The following is a 24412-nucleotide window of genomic DNA, read 5'->3' as shown; positions in this document are numbered from 1 at the left end:
GGGCTTTCTAGAAACTCACAAATGTTCTGTCAATCATCCTTGGGCCACCTACCCCAAGATCCTGGTGACAATTATCCAGTGTTAATCAGAAGAGGACCACAACAGCTCCAGGCAAGTCAAAGACCTTTGTCAACTCTCCTATCTCTTTTTCCCATCAAAGCAAGCAGAAAAAGGGAAATTCAGAAGAGGGAAGAGGCAGAGATATTTCAGGAGCGGACCATGTCCCTTCCTAGTCCAAGTCTTTCAGGTTGAAGCCTGACATTGTTCTGGGAAGGAGAGATGTGAGTTTGAGGTTTGAAACAAGAATACAGTGGAATATCTTTTTAATACCTGAAAGCAAGGAATCTAGTATGAATGCAGAAGGTGAGAAAAAAGATTTTTCATAGCACAGTTGAAGGTGAAGGAGAAAAAATAAAATTGATCAATATGTATATTTCCATCAAGTTTGGACCATTCAGTAAACCATTTGAAAGTACATGACCTACCCAGAACAATCTGAAGTCCTCATCCAGAGTTAAGAACTTGAAACACCTTGGTATAATTTTAGTACCACTATAATAATCAATTTACTTAAGAAAATTAGACAAAGAGATAATGTTTGTTACTGAATGAGGCAAAGTAACATGACATTTAATATGCCCACCTGAAATTACAAAGATCATGAAAACAATGAAAACATTAGTAGTAGATGCCCAGGAATAAAAATATGATGTTTGAATATATAATGAAGTTACTGGTAGAAAAGGGCATTTCACCTGTAAACTAATGTTAAAGCAACTTCATTTCTCATGAAAGAAGGCAGAAAATACACTCAAAGCACTTGGCTTTGCCTTGCTAAACTGCCTGCATCTCCTTGAATCCTCCAATTAATTCTCCTTTAGATAATGTCTGTATGTGGCCTGGTCCACTGGTGCTGGGAAGCCAGGACCCTGGCAGGGCTGGCTTCCTGTCCCCATGACCAATACAGACACACGGTGGGTCCCTTATCAGAAGGGCCCTTTAGTGCTCTGTGGTCATCCTTTTGATACTTGTAATCATTTTATCACTTAATTTGTGTTTTGTAAGTGATGTTCCATGTGGAAACGGAGCATGCACTGGGGGTTTAGAGCCTCACCTCAAGCATGATACTGCCTTGCTGGACAGGTTTTCAGTTTCTTGTTCCTTGCCCCCCCCCCCCCACCCCCCTTGGGGACCAGAGCCCATCCAGCCTCCTACTACCCACCCCTGCCCAATGATCACTGTCACCCTCCTCCCCTGCCAGGGGTCTGTGGGAACAGGTGTGGGAAGATCAGATCAGGATCAGGTGCACATGCCCAATAACATCTCAAGGCAGCTGATGGCCGTGGCCAACTCCTCCTTGAACTGGCAGGTCCACTGTGCATTTGGTGAGGAACACGGCAGGGGTGAGCCTCTCGCTCATCCTCCGTGCATGTACCTTGCCCGTCCCTGTACTGTTGTTGCGATACCCTTGAGGGTTGCCGGTCTACCATGGGCTGGGGCAGGAGGCACCTGGAAAGGGGAGATGCCTGGTTCAGTTTCTCCGTGGCATCTACCCAGTGACTGGCTGGAGGGGAACCTGGCAGCCTGAGCGTGTGTGCGGAGTCACTGAGTGGCTAGCTGCCGCGCCTGGCAGGGTCTGTGCTTGCTCGTCAAATATCCCCCGCAAGGGAGTACAGCGTTCCATGGCAAATAAGAAACCAAAATGACAGGTCTACAGAGAGACGGTAGAAGAAAGGAAAGGGCTTTATATTTTAGTGCCTTTAACATTTTTCCCTCTATGTTTTCAACCAGGGGCTACGGGTTTTCATTTTGCACTGGGCCGTGCAATTGATACAGCTGGTCCTGTCTGCTGGAATGTACAGATGATGGATGATAAAAACCATGGGGAAACGTCTTGACAGCTCAGAGACTTGTTCTGCTGACATTAGCATAGGTGCACACAGTGTGGCATGAGGGACAGCTCAGCATTTGTGTCTCCTGGGGACTGGGGCAGGAAGCTCTGTGGCCTCTGTAGCTGACTTGGAAATACTCTTGCAGATTTATGGACAGCTCTGTGGTTGCTTTGGGGGTTTCAACCATATTGACAGCCAAATTTCACATAGTAACTCCAAGCAATCCCAGAGCCACCTTTAACTATTGATTGAAATAGTTGAAAAAATTACAGCATCTCCTTCATGGTTCCATTTCTTTAGTCTCTGACTTTGTGTTGAAGTGAAATGCAAATGACCTATGCATACAGATCTTACTTTTATGAAAGAAGAGGATTATTAAAGGTTACAGGTCAAGACCTGAAAAATCTGATTCCAGAGTGGCCATTTTATCAACTGCATTAAATCTGAGAGAAGGAGCTGGACTTTGGGGTATTTTTAACAACCGTAGAACCATATATTCAACCAACCCCAGAGTCCGCAAGCCAGAGTAAAAGCTTGGAGGGAAAATGCAGCATATGTGGGCTTGTCAAATATAAGTCCCAAATCTGTGCTGAATCTTTTGGCAGAAACTGTGGATTTAATGAAACCCCAGAAGTTTAGTTAGAAAGATTCATCTTCAATTTCTTCTGAAAATGCAAAGCTTTTTTTTTCTTTTCTTTCTTCTCTTTCCCCCTTCCTTCCTTCCTTTTTCCTCCCTCCCTCCCTTCTTTCCTCCCTTCCTCCCTCTCTCTCTCTCTCTCTTTCCCTTTCTTTCTTCCTTTCTTCCTCCCTCCCTCCCTCCCTCCCTTTCTTTCTTTCTTTCTTTCAAATCCCTTCTTGGTGTATGCATACCTTCTCCCATCTATTCCCATTGTCCAAATAACCTTTCTTTGTATAAGAGACTATCTGTCTTTGAGTGTACTTGGTGCCATATGACTTTGCTTTTGTGTGTTATTTGCTTTACAGCTAGTCACCCCTACATTGGTTTCTATGCTAAGAATGATTCTTTATGTGAACTTGAGAAGTTGTTACAGACGAGTTTTACTCCTTATAGTGTAGCAATAAGCTCACAGGACAAGGATTCAGGAGACCAGCTACTCTCCAACTGAGTATTTGCCTCTTTCAGACTCAGTTTTTCATCCATAAAGAAGGATTGATGAAATAGTACATGTAAAAATGCTTCCAAATAGCAAAATGCTATCCCAGCTTAAGACAACTCTATTGGAGGAGCGAAGGCACAGACAAAAGACTGATGTTTTAAATCTCAGTGTGTATTTAGGTTAGACTAATTCATAGTATCTCCAACTTCACTTCATTTTACTTATGGATTTTAACCACTTCCTTATTCAAGAATTTCAATAGCTTCTAGGAGAAAAATATTTTCTACTAGAAACTAAGAAAATAGTTTTCTAAGAAAACTAAGAAATTAGAAAATAGTTTTCTCTCCTGCAATTTTTTTTTTTTTTTTTGCCAGCAACATTAGAGACATTGAGTGGATATGTCAGGAGCCGGTAAAACTAGGTACAGTCAGGTTAGCTGTCTGTATCTGAAGTTGCATGTCTATGACAGGTCTGGAGGTGAGACTTTTAGCAGAGATAAAATGGTCTATACAATTCCAGATCGTCACCATGGAAATAATGTGGCAGCTGTCCAAAGTAATCATAAAGATTGATGGCAACCACTCAAGACCATTTTAGCAGAAGATATCTATCTTTCCTGTTGTTATAAATAAATAGGATAATTTGTGCCTCTGATTGCTTTCCAAAGCCAAATGCATTCTTTCTATTATCTGAATTTAAATATTAATTTCTCAACATTCATTCATCAGAGTGGAAAATGGAGCTCTGACTGTATATATAGGCCCGCTGTAAATGGTAATTGTTCCACTCTTCCTTTTAATACATGCACATCTAACATAGTACAGTAAGGCTCTTTATATAAACACAATGCAGTATGAAATATTTCTCTATTTTAAAATCCTTAATTGTAAGGATTTCTAAGTGAGATGCTATAGAGAACAATTTAATAAAATTCAATTCAATTACCATCACAGATTTGTCAAATATTAACATTTTGTCTTATTAAGTTTCCTTTCCTTCAGAAAACATTAGGGATATGTTTGAAGCCTTCTGTATATTATTCTTAATACTAATCCTCTCCTTTTCAAGAGAAAATTTGGTATATATCATCAGTTGGCATATGCTAATACTTTCACATGTGTAGTCATATGTGTTAATAAATAATGTGGTAGTGTTTAGCATGTCATTAGATTTCATATCCATAGCATCACACTATATTTCCATTCAGCAATTTGCCCTTTTGCATAGTATTATGTTAATAGATATAGCTCTAGTTCATTCACTTAAACTAAATTGAATAAATACCACACTATCAATAATATAATCAATTCTCCTACTGATGGCCATTTAGGTTGTTTCCTACATACTGCTATTTTAAGCAATACTGCAGTAAACATGCTTGGTTATATCTCTTTGCACACATATGAGAGAGCTTTTCTATGGGGTGGACCAAGAAGCAGAATTGATGGATTGTGGTGAATGCACATTTGTCTTTCTTATGTATTGCCAAATTGCTCTACAAAATGCTTGCAGAATTTACACTGGTATGTGAGAATTCCTACTATTCTTTCCAATTCAGTTCATTTTTCAGACATCTTTAAAACTGACTATTATGAAAACTATTTTAAATATATAAACATGGAAACAATGCTAAAATGAACCCCCGTATCCCTATTACCCAGCTTCAATAATAATCAATATATTTGTGAATCTTATTTCATCTATACCTGCCATTTATTTATTTTAAAACATTATGTCATTCCATCCATAAAGAATTTTTCTACAATATAGGTACACATTTTTATAATAAAAGGAAAAAATATTGTCACACTTAAAATACATTAATAGTGATTCCTTAATATTTGATATTAAATATTTGGTATTAAATAGATGATATTTGAATTTCCCTGATTGTCTCATGTATATTTATTTTACTCTTGATTTTCACATCATCCCAATAAGAGCTGCACATTGTATTTTGTTGATGAGTCTTATAAGTCTTTTTTAATCTGTAGATGTTCCCTCCTCCTTTTTGCTTGCTATTTATTTGTTGAAGAAACATGCAGATTATAGATTTTACAGATTGAGTCCCTGTAGTGTCATTTAACATGTTTCTCTGTTACTTATGTTGCCTATGATTTGATAGTTAGATCTGAAGTCTTGATCAGCTTCATGATTAATTGTATGGGAAGAATAGTTTGTTGGAGGCAGAGTTTTCTTTCTGTTATACCACACAGAGAAGCACATAAATTGTGTTTTCTATTAGTCATATTAAGATTGATCAGTGGGTTTAGATGTTGTCAGCCTGATGTACACATTATAAAACTCCCCATCAATCTTTCATCTAATGGTTTTAGCAGTAATTGATGACATTATATAGATCAATTATTTTATTACAAAACTAATAAATGATGTTATTATCATTCTATCATCCCTTCTGTATTTGTCGACTAGATTTCTTTTTAAAAGAAGAACTTATTCTTATCAACTATTTAATTCCTCTGAGATAAAGTTCAAACAGAAAACACAAGCCCAATGGATGAGTCTTTTCTTTGTCAATGCTCAGAATGATGATTCAGTTTTCTAACATCTAGCAACAGTGATCAGTGTACCACCTGTGGGACTGTTTCTATTGTCTGTTTCCCTTTTCTTTTTGTTGTTGTTGTTATATGGTTCTAACTCTTCCATGCCTAAACACATTTTATATCAGATAAGACATTATAAATATATAAAATAAGATTCTGTAGAGGTTCTAGAGGTTCTAGGTTATCTCTACCAGAGTTACTTTGCCACTTTTTCTGCTAAGTAGAATGGGAAAGATCAACTCAGTCCAGTCAGAAACTGAGCTGAGCAAAGTTGTTTTGCAGTTTGTATAGGAGTCAGTCTACTGTAGGGAGAAGGGTATATCGCTTCAAGACTTTTAACAGAGCATCTGGCTGTGCACTAGTACAGCTCACTTGGTGGGTCTTTATCTCCTCAGCATTGAGAGACTGTGGGATATTCTGGCTGGCTTTTCGAAGATTTTTAGTTTAGATTTTTGGTCTGCCACCACACACAACTTCAGAATTAGCCATGTGTCTTAACAGGGAACCTGTATCAGGTGTTTGAGAACTTTGAGTCTCCAATCTTGTCAGTGCAGATTCAGGTGATTGCTAAAAGTGTTTTCTAGCCTGTCTCCTCAGCAATTGAAAGGCTCCATGAAAATGGACTCTCCATGTCAGAGGTGTTTGGCTTATCTTTTAACCTTTCTGATCCAGCCAACTGCAAACATCAGCAGATGGTTTTTTTTTTTTTTTTTTGAGGTACGCAGGCCTCTCACTGTTGTGGCCTCTCCCGCTGCGGAGCACGGGCTTCAGACGCGCAGGCTCAGCTGCCATGGCTCAGGGGCCTAGCCGCTCCGCGGCGTGTGGGATCTTCCCAGACCGGGGCACGAACCCGTGTCCCCTGCATCAGCAGGCGGACTCTCAACCACTGCACCACCAGGGAAGCCCCTCGGCAGATGTTTTGAGGGAGAAGCTGGACATGTATTGAAGCCTCTCATGCCTTTTATCACTTCAGCCTCCAGTGACTACAAGATCTCTTCTGTCTTCTCTCCTCCCTCCACTGACACTCTGCTTGGGCCAAGTCTGGATACTCGTCCTTTTGCCAGAGCCTGGAGTTGGCAAATGCCTCCAGGGCGAAGCATGTGCAGATCATCTGCTCACTTCTCAGTTCTCCCATTTCTGATATTTTAGTTCTCACTAATCCCTGTCACTTCAGCAGCTCCCTGATGCTGAAAAAAAGATAGCTTTTGTCTTTCATACCTGTTTTCTAAACCTAAAGTATTCTTATTCTTCACAACATTCTGCACACATTTCCTTCAGGAATTCTAAAATGTTTATCAAGTTCTTGACCACACTGCAATGTACATTATATCTTTGCCTCTCTCCTGTGATCCTTTTCACTTCTTATTATATAAGTTAATTCTTATCTTCAACAGTAGGCAAGCCATAGTTTCTGGAGGGCAGGATCCATGGATGATTTACCATTGCTTGCTAGTTTATCCCCCTTTTACCTACCCCAGTTCTTGGAAATAAAAGGAAACCATGTAATTTCTCATGCAAACTGATTACTTTTAAGAGTGAAGGAAGTGCTCTTAAAAATTATGTCATGACAAAAGCCATAAACTGGGACTTTCCTGGGCATACAAAGAGACATGTGGTCATCTATTTACAGTAAATGTTGAACAAGTGACTGAATAAACAAAACAGAATGAAGAAATATTCCTAATATGAAAATAATACAGAAATAGCCCTGAGCTTCTTTATCACTTTGGTAATTGCAGGAATATCAAAAGCACTTATTATTTTTGTTACTAATTCCTAAATTAATTCTCATACTCAATATTGACCGTCATAAAATCTCCAGCAAAATTTACATGAAAAAATATAGTAAAAATAATGTGTATATGTATTTGTGTGTGCAAAAACTAGACTATACATAAATATGTTAATGGTTTTTCTCTGTGTATTGGTAGAATTGTAGATAATTTTTATTAGCTGTTTTGTGTTTCCCTATTTTTTCCAAATTCCCCACAATTAATATTTATCATTTTTTAAAATATGAAAAATAAGCAGTAACTGTTATTACAAAAAGAAATTTATAATATATAATTCAGAGGTAAAATTCCCTCTCCTTTTAGCTTTACCCCAATAAACTAAGGTATTATATGGGAGTTGTGAATATATATTTTTTTTTGCTGAAAAAAAATTAAAGTAAAAATTCTAAATATATATTAAAATATATGAGAAGCTACTAAGGAGAAATATCAAATATAAATTACAGAATTTGGGAAATTATACTAATATTTTATATGTACTGAAGTCTTAATTCAAAATTTTGTAGTATATTTAGTCTTTATACTGTAAATAAACGTTTTACTGTATGTATATTTTCAATGTTCATTCTCACATATAAGCATCTTTATTAATGAGAAAGTAAAAGCTCAAAATTAGAAAAAAAAATACAACTTAAGTTACATAAAAGGAAAAAAAAAATACCCTGCTATGTTTCCAGATAAACTTTAGGTGCCAAACTGCCAAAGTGAGTCTTTTTATTATTTTGCTCTGATTTATCACAGAGGGGGAGAGAAAGAGATTATGAAAACAACTTGCCAAAAACTAAAGTCTTCACCTCAGGATGTTCTGCAAAAAGATTTAGAGTGGCCGATGAAGCTGAACATTGGGAAGCATTTTTTATTACATCTCCAGCCTGCTGCGGAAATGCCGGGCACCAGTAAACAATATGTATTAAGGATGATTCTGTTTGTATGTATCTTTATCAAATATATTCTATAATGAAATAACATCTGAAAAGTGGATTCCTTATTGACCTATAATCATGAAAGTATATAAATTAAAATTTTTTTAAAAAAATTATTCCTTTGGTAAGAAGCTTAAAATTCATGATAACAAAAAAGGACTTAGATCACTTGAGAACTTTGTGAGGCTTTTAATATTCTTGGCTAAAGCACTAATATTAGATATATGTTTTCACTAAAATTTATTTTATGCCACCACTTCTGTTTAAGCAGAGGCATTAATATCCCCATGTCACCACCCAGCAAACCTGAAGAGAAACTGATAGGCAATTATCATAGAATTTCTTTCACAGTATTAGAAGTACAGTCACCATAGCCGTAAAAGAAATCTTGGTCGTATCATAACCTATTGAGAAAGAGGAAGGGGAGATATTAAAACTGGTATAAGAGGACTTCTGTGTCCAGCTAAGATGTAATTCCTTGGGGTAAACCAGCTCTCCCACTGAGAACAACTAGAAAAAAACAGACAAAATATTTTAAAAAACCATTTAAAGGCATTGGGATGCTGTCACGGCAGCCAGAATCCAAGGGACCAATAAGTCAGAAACAAGAGAACTTCAGAGAGGTAAGCAGATAATCTTCAAGCTATTTTTCTCATTGGGACATTTGATGATTCTTGAATACAGAAGAGCAGATTGAGAGTCCAGGCAGAGGGCCTTAAGTAAGAGGTAAAGAAGCAAGAAAAACAAATATTTACAGGGCTACAGACACAAAAATTTGAGTTCAAGTCTTCCGAGGTAGCCAGGACTTGAGGAGCTAAGACCCTGAAGAGAAGGAGGTGAAGAAAAGTGACACCACCACTTGGTGGGTTTCCTTTAGAAATTTTTGCAAACTTTAGGCTGCACAGAGCACAGGATACAAAGCTAAGCAGAAAGCTGCTGAAAATCAGTGCAGTTTTAGGTAGTCTCATAGCAATGAGGAATCAAAATAGGAGTTAAAGATATTTAAAGAATGAAGAAATGAAGTAAACGGTGAGGACTCAGGATCTTAAAATCCCTGACCTCCAGATCATCATCATCAGGAAAATGCAAATTAAAACTATAATTAAGTACTACTACACACCCATTAGAATGGCTATCATGTAAAAGACCATCAACAGAAAATGGATCTCACACATTCTTGGTAGGAGTGTGAAATGACAAAATCACTGTGGAGATCTCTTTGGCAGTTTCTAATAAGTTAAACATACACCTGCCTTATCATCCAGTAATTCCACTGCTAGGCACATACCCACAAGAAATGAAAATTTATGTCCATAAAGATGTACGTGTATGTTGATTGTAGCTTTATTTGTAATACTGAGAGCTGGAAATTGCCCAAATGTCCATCAACGAAATAGATTAAATAAATTTTAGTATATTCATACAAGGTAACACTACTCAGCAATTAAAGAGAATAAACTATTGATACATGCGGGAGCAAGGATGAGTCTCATGCTGTGTGAAAGGATGGCTCATAATGTATATGCAGTGAAACTATTTTAAAGTGGGGAGATCAGGAGAGCATGTGTAAACAATTTGTTTTAACTCTTCATAGTGGTAGTATTCATTGTTAGACATTTCTATGGCTACTGTGGAATAACATAAACATATACTTATGATATATTCTGATTCTACCATCTGTTTCCTTGGGAACTAGGATTCTTATTATGGCATAAATGTAATATATATGTAGTACATGATAATACATGAGCTGTCCATGAATTTCTGGATCAGAAAAGCTGAGAACAGACATAGTAGGGAGTCTATGGAACACTTATTTTAAGCTACTTCTTAAGACATACCAACTATACTATTCACTGGTAGAATATGGTAAATAGAACGTGAGTATTGTCATCTCCACTGTTAGAGATAAAGCAACTGAAGTCTGTAGAAAGGTAAATGTGAGAAACATAGTGTGATCGTATGGACCACACAGAGTGCACATTCCTAAGGAAGCGTCTTCCCAGGGACCGATGAGGATCTGGTTCTCAGACTTGCAGTCATTCTTCCCATCACTCACCACCCAGGTAAATATCATAGCACAACTTATTTTGTCTGCCCAATAAGGATAATATATCATCCAGGGTGAGACTTATATTAAACAAGCTCATATAGTGAGGTTGTTATATAACAGAATTTCAATTTCATTTGCAGTAGGAAATAAGGTACAGGATTTAGAATACCAAAATGTATATAAATAGGGGAAGCCAATAATTAATAGTTACTTGCTCACCGGGAATCAGAAGAAGGGGTGGAGTGTGGCAAACGTCAATACTTAAACATTCGATAGCATTAAGCCAATATAGCTTACTTCATCCTTTTAGTCTTAGGGATCACCTTGTCATTTGTACCTAAATTTTCAGAGCCCGTGACTCACCATCCCCTTCACTCATCTCAGCATCAGAGAGGTCTATGGCCGTTTCCAATGTTTGTTTGTTTGCTTTTCTCTGCTTTTGTGTCTGATCAGTCTCCCTCTCTTATAAATCAACCACATTTTAGATGTGATGGTCCATTTAATCTGGTAATAGCTCATATGTTATAGGCTTTGGAGCTAAACTACCCTGAGGTGACTGCACACCTCTATTTACTCTGAATTTTGTGAGCAATCTTACTTTTACTTTTCTTTTTACCTTTTAAGCATTTCTTTCTGTTCACTATCTTCTTCCCCAGTTGTCAGAGCCCTAGGTCAGGCCACTCTAATCTCTCACCTGGACCCTGCTACAGCCTCCTCCCAGAGTGCCCCACCTCCCATCTTGCTCTCCTGTGTCCTCCACACTGAGGGTGGAGTATTAGCTCTAAAACACGTTTCTCACTAATCACAGTGCACCCCTGCTTTGTGACTGTGGTGACTTCCATTGTTCAGAGGATGAGATCCACGCTCTTGAGGTCTATAAGGAGGCCCTGTGTGATCTGGTCTTAGCCTGCCCTTCTTGTCTACTTATCACACTTTCCTTTATTCTCACTTCCAGGCATCCTGGAATTGCTTCCTGTCCTTCAGCCATCAGTGGGTTTTTTTGCTCAGAGCCTTTACACTGTGATTGTTTCACTGGTCTACCCCTTTAACTCCCTTCCTTTCCTAGCTAACCCCTTTTCTCCTTCAGAAGTCAGTCTAAATAATTCTTAGTCCTGGGAACATTTCCAGCCTCCACACACTGGGGCTGGTTAGGTCCTCTTAATAACACTCCTGTAACACCTTGTACTTATCCTTACAAACATTCACTACACTTGTAATTACATGTTCAATGTTTGGTCTCCTGGCTAGAATCCCATTTTCCACAAAGGCAGGGGCTGGATCTGTTTTGTTCACCACTGTATTCCCTGCCCATGTCTCAATGGCCAGCACAAGTAGGTGCTTGAATCAATTAGTCATCAGTGCTTCTCTTCCCACTGTAAAAAGGGGTGCATCAGGCCTTGAGCTCATTCTAACCATCAGAGCAAAAGAGATTTTATACTAGGATCGGCCCTAGAATAACTTTTGATTTTAAACAGTTAGAGCTAAACAAAACCTTACTAAAATTGCTTGCAATTCTATCTCTTACAATAAGACACTGACAGAATCAGTGGCTAAAGTCACAGAGCTGCCTGGTGCCGGATCTACAGCCATCCTTCCAATCCCTCACCCCTCCCCTAGCTGCCCCATTGTTGTAACTTCTTTTATTCTACTTTGATCATGTAAGTCTTCATTCCTTTTTCTTTGTTAACACTTTTCCTACTCCCCATCCTACATCCACCTAAGCCAAATAACATAAGCAGTGCAAAGTTTAATCATGTGGAAAATGACATTAATTTCCACAGTGTTTGAGAGCATTTACTAGAAACAAGCTAACAGTATATATTTTTATAACTGAAAAATCAGGGAAAGGAAAGTATTTTCTATCATTATTGATTTCTCCTAAGAAGTTGTTTTTCAATATCTTTAGCAGCATCACCAGGGACTTTGCCTAATTTCATTAGCAGCAGACTCTTCATTCATCTGGAAGATAATCTGCATAGAGGGTATTGTTAATTGGCCTTCAGTTATAGATTTCCCTTACCCCTCCGAAATAAAATAAAATTATAGACACATTTTTGGGTTAACTGGATTAAATATTTGCTGATTTTCCTCTTCTATTCTATTGACCAATGTTAACAATAAGTAATATTTTATTGTTGGCCTGTAATTTATGATGTCTTTTAATTCATTCAGAAGACAATGTCCTAACAATCCATATTTCTTCAAAAACAAAACACCTTTTTCCCTCCTCTTTGTTCATCTTGAGGGGACTTAGAAGTATTTTACAGCCAGGATTCTCTATAAAGTAGCAAAGACAAGGCTCAGTTTTTAAATGTGTTTGACTCTACACCTCACACCTTCATAACAAACGCCGTGTCAGCGTGATGCATTTTCTCGCCCCTCCATTGGTATATCTGCTGGAGTTTGTAGCAGTCACTCACATTTTGCATAGATAGGTGATCACTTGGCTGGCTGGTTACCACCTGCAGGTTTTGAAGTTTCTTTTCATCAAACTTTCTAAATACAAAATGCTGGTGCTTAGAAGTTACTTATTCAGATGCCAAAGAAGAAAGGATGGGTGATAGTTGGAGATGGAATCACTCTGGTGGAGACACTTGCAGGGCTTCTGCTCACGTCACAGTCATACCCCTTCTCTGCGAACTGCCTCCCTGATCTTACCCATGGAAGATGGGAGTGATGGGCCCCTGGAAGATAATTTTATACTCCGTGACTTCACATCATCTTTGTCCGTCATCTCCTTGACCTGGGATAGACACCTGAGTCAGGCTGAGGTAATCAGTGTCTGTCTGTGTTATGTAGAACCACGTGGGTTGAGGGAATCGAAGCTGTCTCTTTGGTAACTGGACCGATAGCATGTAAACTCAGGAGCACTGCGATGGTTGTCCTTGGACTGACCATGAGGGCCCAAGAAATGGAGAAAGCAGATGTATGAGGAGAAGGAGGTGTGCAGGGAGCCAGGAGATGACGTAGATGCCTGGAACATTTTTCCTCAGAAGCCTGGTCCCCCTTGTGGCCCAGAAACGTTCCAAATCTTGTTACTATATCTGAAATTATTCCTTATATTTTTTCTATTAAATATCCCACCGCCTTTTGCTTAGGCTAGCTTCATCTGGCTTTTATAACTTGCAGCGAAAGAGTTCGAATTAATGAGCCTATAGGCACCGTTCTCATTGATATGAAGCTTCCAAATCCACTGGTACTTTCTTCTGTTTCTTTATTGTGCAGGCTGCTAATATTTTTGCTCTTGAACCTGCTTTATGAACGTGTTGCTCACATGGCCTGCTTCCCTTTTGAGTACGTAGCACTTTACACTGGACTCTAAGGCTAACAGATGGCATGCAAACGATCTCATCTTTCTTTAGCTGTGGCCAAGCATGGACAGGCTGCCAAGTCATGTCAAACAGGGTGTGCTTCTTCTCACACCTCTCACACTGAGTAATACCAGCGTGCCTGGGCTTTCCGCAGACACACAGCTCCACCATTCTACATAGCGTGGATATCACAAGTTCAGAGTAACGATGCATATACCCAGTTTTTACAACTGTCATTACATGAAGGTGTAATGCAGAGTTTTATGCTAGTATATGAACGTTCACACCTCCTCCCCTATTTTCATAATTTTAATGTCACTAGCTAACAGCTAGTGAAATTTTACTATACGCTAGGCACTGCACTGTACTCTATAAATTTTCCCATTTACTTACACAAAGGGAAAATAAATATGCTTAGGCTAGCTTAGGTTGGCTTCTATAACTTAAAGCCAGAGAGTTTTAATTAACGAACGTATAAGCTTTGTTCTTATGATCTAAGGACATCCATGGTCATGTTTAGTCTGCAGGCCTCCAGTGTCTCCTCTGATAGTTTCTTTCATCTAACAGGTGACTGTTACATACAGTAGGACCAGGATAAAAAGAGTATCTGTTACGTAGAGTGGGACCTTGCAAAAATAACAAACCCAGACTCAATAAACTTCTGACTCTAAATTTACCCACCCACCTGAATCACCACATTATACCATTTTCTATTATTTCACTCACTGGATTTTATTGTAATGATGTGTTATACCAATAAACTATGACCTTCTTAAGGGCAGACTCCATGTCTTATTCATTTTATTGAATACATGAATGAATGAATACATTATTGAGGTAACAGACATAAAGGTGATGAAAATTATATTTTAATTAAAGTGATAAAAACAAATGATTTTATCCAGAAAACAATGATTTTAGTCCCATTTCTTCCTCTTATAAAAATGGCCTTGAACTTTCCAAGCCTTAGTTTCTTTATTTACACAATGGTGTTATGTGTACCTACTTTGGGTCATTATGGATATTCACCTGGAATATTTTTGAATTCAGTTCAGAAGCTACACATTATAAATATAGGAGAATAAAACATTAAGTGTGAGAACTTGAATATGTATGTCATGCAAGTTCATTTGAATTTGAAAGAAATATAAAAGGTGGCCTATATTCAAAAGGAATATGTTCTCTTTGAAGCTGTAGCAAAATCTGTGCCCCATGGTCTCAGTGTAGAACTTGAAAACATAAAATATGAGTATTTAAAGTAGCTATCTCTGTGTTATTTGTCGAATGAGTATATTATTCACAGGAGGGGAAAAAACAAGGAACCAATGGTGACTGCAAATTTGTGTCCCCACCCCCCTATCCTCATGTCATTCATCTCTCCCTCTGTACTTAAGTCCATGCCTTCTGAAGGTGGTCTCTCACCACGGCAACTCCTCAACACACAACTTATTTACTTATCTGTTTTCATTCTAAATTATGGCTAATGTGCTTTTAGGTCATCGTGTTACATATTTCAGAGAGTAAAGGCATTTCATCTTGTTTTTTCAGGGGGCATAAGGCTTTACCCCAAACAAAATACCCTCACACTGGCAGCCTCAGGCATTATGACTGGCTGCCAGGAAGAGAGTCAAGGATTTGGATTTCTAGCCCCTTCTAATCACAGCTGAATGAAGGTAACTGTTTCATTCTCAACTGAGTCTGGCTCTGAATACACAACACCCTTCTTCTACAAACAACCTGTACTTAGGAGCTGTGACTCCTCCAACTCCACCCATAATGCCAGGACAGCATACCTTACTTCCCAGCTTTCCCTCATTTGTCCCATTTCAAATCTTACAATCAATGTTTGTAAGCCCAGAGTCTGATAAAATCAGTAGTAAGAGTTGTATTTTAGGATTTTACTTAAAATTCATCTAAGTTTCTAGCTTAATTTTTCCATCTTTTTTTTTTTTTTTAATGACAAGCAACACACATGTAGTGAAGTGAGAACCAGCATCAACCACAACCAACATATCCTTCAAAATTGGTGCTTCGTTATGACACTTGTCAATCGATGTCCAATGGCTCTATTGCAATGGCACAGCTCTGGGTCAGACTGCCCAGCATAACCCGTATGATCTCTAGTTTATATTTTCAATTTCTGTTTCTCTGTCAGCTCCTTTCTCAGATACTACAAACAAGCTTAAATTTCTCCTCTATTATACCACTTCTCCCTCTCTCCTTGGCTTCCTTAGGTACTGTCTAAACTTCTTAATTCTTTTAATGACAAACTCCTCAACTTACAGCTATAAAAATTCTACTCACATCAAACCACTTAAATGACTCAAGGATAACCATAGAGTCTCCATCCTTGGGATCCCAAGGATCCCAAGTTCTTTTTTCTTGAAACAGTCTGTTATAGACTGAATGGTTGTGTCCCCTCAAATTCATATGTTGACATCTTAACTCCCCAACGTGATGGTATTAGGAGGTGGGGCCTTTGGGAGGTATTTAGGGTTAGATGAAGTCATGAGAATGGGATCCTCATTATTACTCTTATAAGAAGAGACACCCCACAGCTCACTCTCCCTCCTCTCCCCTTCTCTCTCTCTTTCTGCCCCCACGCTTGTACAGAAAATTGGTTATGTGAGCACACAGCTAGAAGGCAGCTGTCTGCAACCCAATGGGAGACGTCTTACCAAGACTCAACCATGCTGGCACCCTAATCTTGGACTTCCAGCCTCCAGAACTGTGAGAAGATAAATGTCTGTCTTTTAAGCCCCCAGTCTGTGGGATTTTACTATGGCAACAGAGCTGACTGAATCAGTCTCCTTGGTTTCCTTGACACTGTGATCCCTCTTTCTCCCCTTTTTTATTCTGTGTTGTTTATTGCTTTCAGGTTTTCCTTATTTATCTTATCTCTTAAATGTAAATGTTCCCTAATGTTCTTCCTCCTACTTTCTTCTTTTCTCATGTCTTAATCACTCTTTTGGCCACTGTAAACATTCTGACAATTAAGTCTCAAATCTAGAGCTCTGGTTCACACCTTTCTCTTAAGCTTCTGACTTAATTTTTCAATACTTTATGGATGCCTCTATTTGAATGCCTTTACTGGATTTTCAGTTGATAAGTCTGAAACCCAACTTATCAACATTTCCCCAGTCCTATTCTGACAGGAGAATACAGGAGTATTCCCTATCAGTTTTTATGGTAGTTGTATTTTTCCAGTTACCCAGGCTCAAATCACGAGAGTTGTATTCTATTGTTCATTTCTTTCTTCCCCCCAAAATCAATATTCCAGTTCTAATGAATCAAGCTCAGAAAATGTTTTCCTATGCATGCCTGGGATTTGACTTTTATTTCACTGCTCAGGTTTAAGCCCTTTATTTTCAACCTGTCATTTGGATTTTTATAGCACTTTATTAACTAGTCTTTCTATAGTCAATCTCTTCCCATAAAGCTTACACATGATCATAAAACTTCACAAAAGTCATTAATGCATCTTGAGGTTTATATGAAAAGTATCCAAATTTCTTCTTAGAACATTGATCATTATCTATAATCTATCCTCTTTCTGCATTTAAAATTTACCCACCACTACACCTCTCCATGTACTTCACCCATAAGAGATTCCACTTTTCAGCCCAAAAGTGCATTAACAATTCTGAATCTTCATTTATGTTATTTTCTACATGTGAAATGGTCTCACCATAGCACAGTTTCTCGTGTTGAAAAACATAAGGTTAAGTTTAAATGCCACTTTTATAATTTTATTAACAAGTCTTTCCCCATCCTTCAACAGATACCACTCCATTTAGATGGACTGAATCTCTTTCTTCCCTGGACACATAAAATGCTATATTGCTCCTCTATTATGGCAGTTAACCCAGTATATTTAGTTCTATTTTTGAGTGTCTCCCTTACTATTTTGCAAGATTGGTGCATTCTGTGACTACCTCTTATATATTTTATATCCTAAATATTATCTAGCACCATATCAAGTATGTACATGCTTTTACGAAGCATATGTTACTGTTGAAACAGTCATTGATTAAAGAAGTGAATGAATAAACAGTAGATCCACCATAAATGTTACTCTCAGGTGTGAAATTCTACGACAAGTGATTCAATAAAATCTTCTGATATTTACTATAAAATCAAGTGAAGAATTACAATAACTTTTAAAGCCTTTTATTGTATGATTAAAGGAAAAATAATTTCAAAATGACAGATTTTCTCATTTACAAGCTAGAAGAATGAATGAATTCTTTGTATGAAAGAGAACATGTTATCTCTATTTGATTGTGATGTCTGTTGGCTCACTGTCATATTTCCTTTCCTAATCAAGGGAGGAAAGACAAATGAAGAGGCTTACCCAGGGCATAAACAAGAGTGCTGTAGGCTTATTTACCTTTTCTGTAGACAAAAAAAAAAAAAGTTTCTGGCAGATCCAGAGGAAAACATCCTCAGAGCATCATTTCATTTAGTATTTCACTTAGCTTTTGTCCTCATTAAAAACATATATACAGAAGCAAGAAGACCTACAATCCTGCAGCCTGTGGAACAAAAAACACATTCACAGAAAGAGAGACAAGATGAAAAGGCAGAGTGCTATTTACCAAATGAAGGAAGAAGATAAAACCCCAGAAAAACAATTAAATGAAGTGGAGATAGACAACCTTCCAGAAAAAGCATTCAGAATAACGCTTTTAACAAAATAATGTATTTAACAAAAATTAAATACAAATAAAAATAATTGAAAGCAACAGGGAAAAACAACAAATAACATACAAGGGAACTCCCATAAGGTTAACAGCTGAGTTCTCAGCAGAAACTCTACAAGGCAGATGGGAGTGGCATGATATATTTAAAGTGATGAAAGGGAAGACCCTACAACTAAGATTACTCTACCTGACAAGGATCTCATTTAGATTCGATGGAGAAATCAAAAGCTTTACAGACAAACAATGGTAGGAGAATTCAGCACCACCAAACCAACTCTACAACAAATGATAAAGGAACTTCTCTAAGTGGGAAACACAAGAGAAGAAAAGGACCTACAAAACCAAACCCATAACCATTAAGAAAATGTAACAGGAACATAAATATTGATAATTACATTAAACATAAATGGATTAATGCTCTAACCAAAAGACACAGGCTCACTGAATGGATACAAAAACAAGACCCATATATATGCAGTCTACAAGAGACCCACTTCAGACCTAGGGACACACAGACTGAAAGTGAGGGGATGGAAAAAGATATTCCACGCAAATGGAAATCAAAAGAAAGCTGGAGTAGCAATACTCATATCAGATAAAACAGACTTTAAAATAAAGAATGTTACAAGAGACAAGGAAGGACACTACATAATGATCAAGGGATCAATCCAAGAAGAAGATATAACAATTATAAATATATATGCACTGAACATAGGAGCACCTCAATGCATAAGGCAACTGTTAACAGCTATAAAAGAGGAAATCGACAGTAACATAATAATAGTGGGGGAATTTAACACGTCACTTACACCAATGGACAGATCATCCAAACAGAAAATTAAGAAGGAAACACAACCTTTAAATGACACAATAGACCAGATAGATTTATAGGACATTCCACCCAAAAACAGCAGATTACACTTTCTTCTCAAGTGCTCATGGAACATTCTCCAGGATAGATCATATCTTGGGTCACAAATCAAGCCTCAGTAAATTTAAGAAAATTGAAATCATATCAAGCATCTTTTCTGACCACAACGTTATGAGATTAGAAATCAATTACAGGGAAATAACGTAAAAAACACAAACACATGGAGGCTAAACAATACGTTACTAAATAACGAAGAGGTCACTGAAGAAATCAAAGAGGAAAACAAAAAATATCTAGAGACAAATGACAACGACAACACGATGATCCAAAACCTATGGGATGCAGCAGAAGCAATTCTAAGTGGGAAGGTTATAGCAATACAGGTCTACCTCAAGAAACAAGAAAAATCTCAAACAACCTACATTACACCTAAAGGAACTAGAGAACGAAGAACAGACGAAACCCAAAGTTAGTAGAAGGAAAGAAATCATAAAGATCAGAGCAGAAATAAATGAAATAGAAACAAAGAAAACAATAGCAAATATCAATAAAACTAAAAGCTGGTTCCTTGAGAAGATAAATACAATTGACAAGCCATTAGCCAGACTCATCAATAAAAAGAGGGAGAGGACTCAAATCAAAAAATTAGAAATGAAAAAGAAGTTACAACACCACAGAAATAAAAAGCATCCTAAAAGACTATTCCAAGCAACTCTATGCCAATAAAATGGACAGCCTGGAAGAAATGGACACATTCTTAGAAAGGTATAACCTTCCAATACTGAACCAGGAAGAAATAGAAAATATGAACACACCAATCACAAGTAAAGAAATTGAAACTATGATTAAAACTCTTCCAACAAAAGAAGTCCAGGACCAGATGGCTTCACAGGTGAATTCTATCAAACATTTAGAGAAGAGCTAACAGCCATCCTTCTCAAACTCTTCCAGAAAATTGCAGAGGAAGGAACACTCCCACACTCATTCTGTGAGGCCACCATCATCCTGATACCAAAACCAGACAAAGATACTACAAAAAAAGAAAATTATAGACCAATATCACTGATGAATATAGATGCAAAAATCCTCAACAAAATACTAGCAAACAGAATCCAACAACACATTAAAAGGATCATACACAATGATCAAGTGGGATTTAGCCCAGGGATGCAAGGATTCTTCAATATATGCATATCAATCAAAGTGATACACCATACTAACAAATTGAAGAATAAAAACCATATGATCTTCTCAATAGATGCAGAAAAAGCTTATGACAAAATTCAACACCCATTTATGATAAAAACCCTCCAGAAAGTGGGCATAGAGGGAACCTACCTCAACATAATAAAGGCCATATATGACAAACTCACAGCAATCATCATTCTCAATGGTGAAAACCTGAAAGCATTTCCTCTAAGATCAGGAACAAGACAAGGATGTCCACTCTCACCACTATTATTCAACATAGTTTTGGAAGTCCTAGCCATGGCAATCAGAGAAGAAAAAGAAATAAAAATTGGAAAAGAAGAATTAAAACTGTCACTGTTTGCAGATGACATGATACTATACATAGAGAATCCTAAAGATGTCACCAGAAAATTACTAGAGCTAATCAATGTATTTGGTGAAGTTGCAGGATACAAAATTAATGCACAGAAATCTCTTGCATTCCTATACACTAATGATGAAAAATCTGAAAGAGAAATTAAGGAAACACTCCCATTTACCATTGAAACAAAAAGAATAAAATACCTAGGAATAAACCTACCTAGGGAGACAAAAGACCTGTATGTAGAAAACTATAAGACACTGATGAAAGAAATTAAAGGTGATACCAACAGATGGAGAGATATACCACGTTCTTGGATTGGAAGGATCAATATTGTGAAAATGACCCTACTACCCAAAGCAATTTACAGATTCAATTCAATCCCTATCAAATTATCAAAGGCTTTTGTTACAGAACTAAAACAAAAAATCTTAAAATTTGTATGGAAGCACAAAAGACCCCAAATAGCCAAAGCAGTCTTGAGGGAAAAAAATGGAGCTGGAGGAATCAGACTCCCTTGTCTTCATACTATAATACAAAGCTACAGTAATCAAGACAATATGGTACTGGCACAAAAACAGAAATATAGATCAATGGAACAGTATAGAAAGCCCAGAGATAAACCCACACACCTATGGTCAACTAATATATGACAAAGGAGGCAAGGATCTACAATGGAGAAAAGACAGTCTCTTCAATAAGTGGTTCTGGGAAAACTGGACAGCTACATGTAAAAGAATGAAATAAGAACACTCCCTAACACCATAGCCAAAAATAAACTCAAACTAAATGTAAGACTGGACACTATAAAACTCTTAGAGGAAAACAAAGGAAGAACACTCCTTGACATTAATCACAGCAAGATCATTTTTGACCCACCTCCTAGAGAAATGGAAATAAAAACAAAAATAAACAAATGGGACTTAATGAAACAAAAGCTTTTGCACAGCAAAGGAAACCATAAACAAGACCAAAAGACAACCCTCAGAATGGGAGAAAATATTTGCAAACAAAGCAATTGACAAAGGATTAACCTCTAAAATTTACAAGCAGTTCATGTAGCTCAATATCAAAAAAACAAACAACCCAATCCAAAAATGGGCAGAAGACCTAAATAGACATTTCTCCAAAGAAGATATACAGATTGCCAACAAACACATGAAAGGATGCTCAACATCACTAATCATTAGAGAATTGCAAATCAAAACTACAATGAGGTATCACTTCACACCGGTTAGAATGGCCATCAACAAAAATCTACAAACAATAAATGCTGGAGAGGATGTGGAGAAAAGGGAACCCTCTTGCCCTGTTGGTGGGAATGTAAATTGATACAGCCACTATGGAGAACAATATGGAGGTTCCTCAAAAACCTAAAAATAGAACTGCCATATGATCCAGCAACCCCACTACTGGGCATATACCATGAGAAAACCTTAATTCAAAAAGAGTCATGTACCACAATGTTCATTGCAGCTCTGTTTACAATAGCCAGGACATGGAAGCAACCTAAATGTCCATCAACAGATGAATGGACAAAGGGGATGTGGCACATATATACAATGGAATATTACTCAGCCATAAAAAGAAATGAAATTGTGTTATTTGTAGTGAGGTGGATAGACCTAGAGTCTGTCATACAGAGTGAAGTAAGTCAGAAACAGAAAAATAAATACCAGCTAACACATATACATGCAATCTAAAAAAAAAAAAAGGTTCTGAAGGACCTAGGGGCAGGACAGGAATAAAGATGCAGACATAGAGAATGGACTTGAGGACATGGGGAGGGGGAAGGGTAAGCTGGGATGAAGTGACAGAGTGGAATGGACATAAATACACTACCAAATGTAAAACAGATACCTAGTGGGAAGCAGCCGCATAGCACATGGAGATCAGCTTGGTGCTTTGTGACCACCTAGAGGGGTGGGATAGGGAGGGTGGGAGGGAGCCGCAAGAGGGAGGAGATAAGGGGATATATGTATATGTATAGCTGATTCACTTTGATATAAAGCAGAAACGAACACATCACTGTAAAGCAATTATACTCCAATAAAGATGTTAAAAGAAAAAAAAACTTATATACAAATGCTTAAGAAACAAGAACATACTCATACACTATTTACTTAGAAACCTATATTTTAAAATTACTTCCTTGCATCAATTTAATGCCTTTTTTTGGTGATTGTAATTGTTTTTAGTTTTGCCTGCAATTATGCACCCAAAAAGTCACAGGCGTGTACTGTCACATTTCAGCTCCATGCGCCCTCACATTGTTTGGCACTCGTTGAGTTATTTATCAAAAAAATGACTAGAAGTGTTAGCTTGACTTTTAGCCATTGGTATAACGTTTTTTTTTTTTAAAAGAAAGTATGTCATTTACATAATGTCTTAAGTTTTTAGTTACATAATGTTAACTCATTTTGCTTTAAAAGTAAGTGATAAGTAACTGGGATCAAAATAACTTGCTTACTTATGAATGTCTATGGATTTCTATGTTTCTTCTACTGCCAAGAAAGAGAAGTTTACCACTATCTTTATATTAATTTAGGTCTGAATAGTTTCCCATGCAAATACATTAACAGCTAAAGATATTAGCAATGTCAAAGGTATTGTAATTTTGTAATTCAGTTGATCTTCCAGGGCAGGATTATGCCTAATAGGATTTCTAACTATAAGTAATTCAAGTAATCCAAATACCCAATTTATTGATTAAAATCCTCCTAAATTATATTTAGAAAATATAAATGCAAGCGCCCAAGCCTTTGGTTGTGTCAGATATCTGGCTGTGAACAAAATAACAAATTGAAGTAAACTTTGCAAAAGCAGACACACAACATCATCCCTCTCCTATATCTCAGAAACAGCCTGGTATGAGAATATAGTTGGACTTGCAACTCCTCAGAATAATATCAAACAGATCAGTTGGAAGCTCTTCATTACAGCATCTGTTCTGTGTTTATAGCTACATATGCAGACTGCCGAACACCCACAGTGCACCATAAATGTAGGGATTACACATCCAGAATGGTAATAAACTCATTGGGTGATATGTTCCCCAGAGTTTTCAGCCCCTTGTTTCAGTTGGCAAAACTCTGCTGGATTTTTGTTGCTGTAGAAAATATTAGATTTTTTGTGGTTTTTGTAACTTTGGAGACAGGTCAGGAAGTCATAAAACAGCAATAGAAAGGTAAAGACAGAGGCACTGGGATTATTTTTATATTTCAAAAGTACAATCTCATAGAGAGTTACAAGAGAAGCAATGGCAGAATAAGGGAGAAAAATGAGTAAATAAATGGTTGTTTTCCATAGAACTTTAGCCTCAAATACCCTCTGTGGATCAGCTCAGCTGTATGGTATACAATTTGGAGAAGCTACCAATTGTACAAAGAAAGCTGCATGTTAGAATTACTAATTAGAAGTATTATTCCTTACTGTAATAATCTGATAGTGCTTGATAAACTACAGCTAATAGTTGAGCAACGCATTAACTGGTGAAAGCAGCGCTTCCTAGACAACCAATCCAGTTTAGACCAAGACGATTTTCCTCTCAATAGCGTGATTCTAAATGAAATTAATTTCTGAATTCATAATAATTAAGGGAATATTCTCAACCTCTAAGGAAAGCAGCTCCA

The 24412-nt window shown here is 37.3% G+C and overlaps 1 protein-coding gene across 4 annotated transcripts in view; it reads right to left on the bottom strand.

The window, feature by feature from the left end:
* The window catches only part of GRM1 (glutamate metabotropic receptor 1), a 364839-nt gene that overhangs the window by 10204 nt on the left and 330223 nt on the right, over nt 1–24412 (bottom strand). The window lies entirely within an intron of this gene.

The sequence above is a fragment of the Monodon monoceros genome, unplaced genomic scaffold, assembly GCF_005190385.1.
Source record: "Monodon monoceros isolate NGI ecotype Baffin Bay Population unplaced genomic scaffold, NGI_Narwhal_1 Super_Scaffold_15, whole genome shotgun sequence".
Taxonomy (NCBI): domain Eukaryota; kingdom Metazoa; phylum Chordata; class Mammalia; order Artiodactyla; family Monodontidae; genus Monodon; species Monodon monoceros.
Note: the sequence above shows the minus strand (reverse complement) of the source record. Positions and strands in the feature narration are given on the sequence as shown.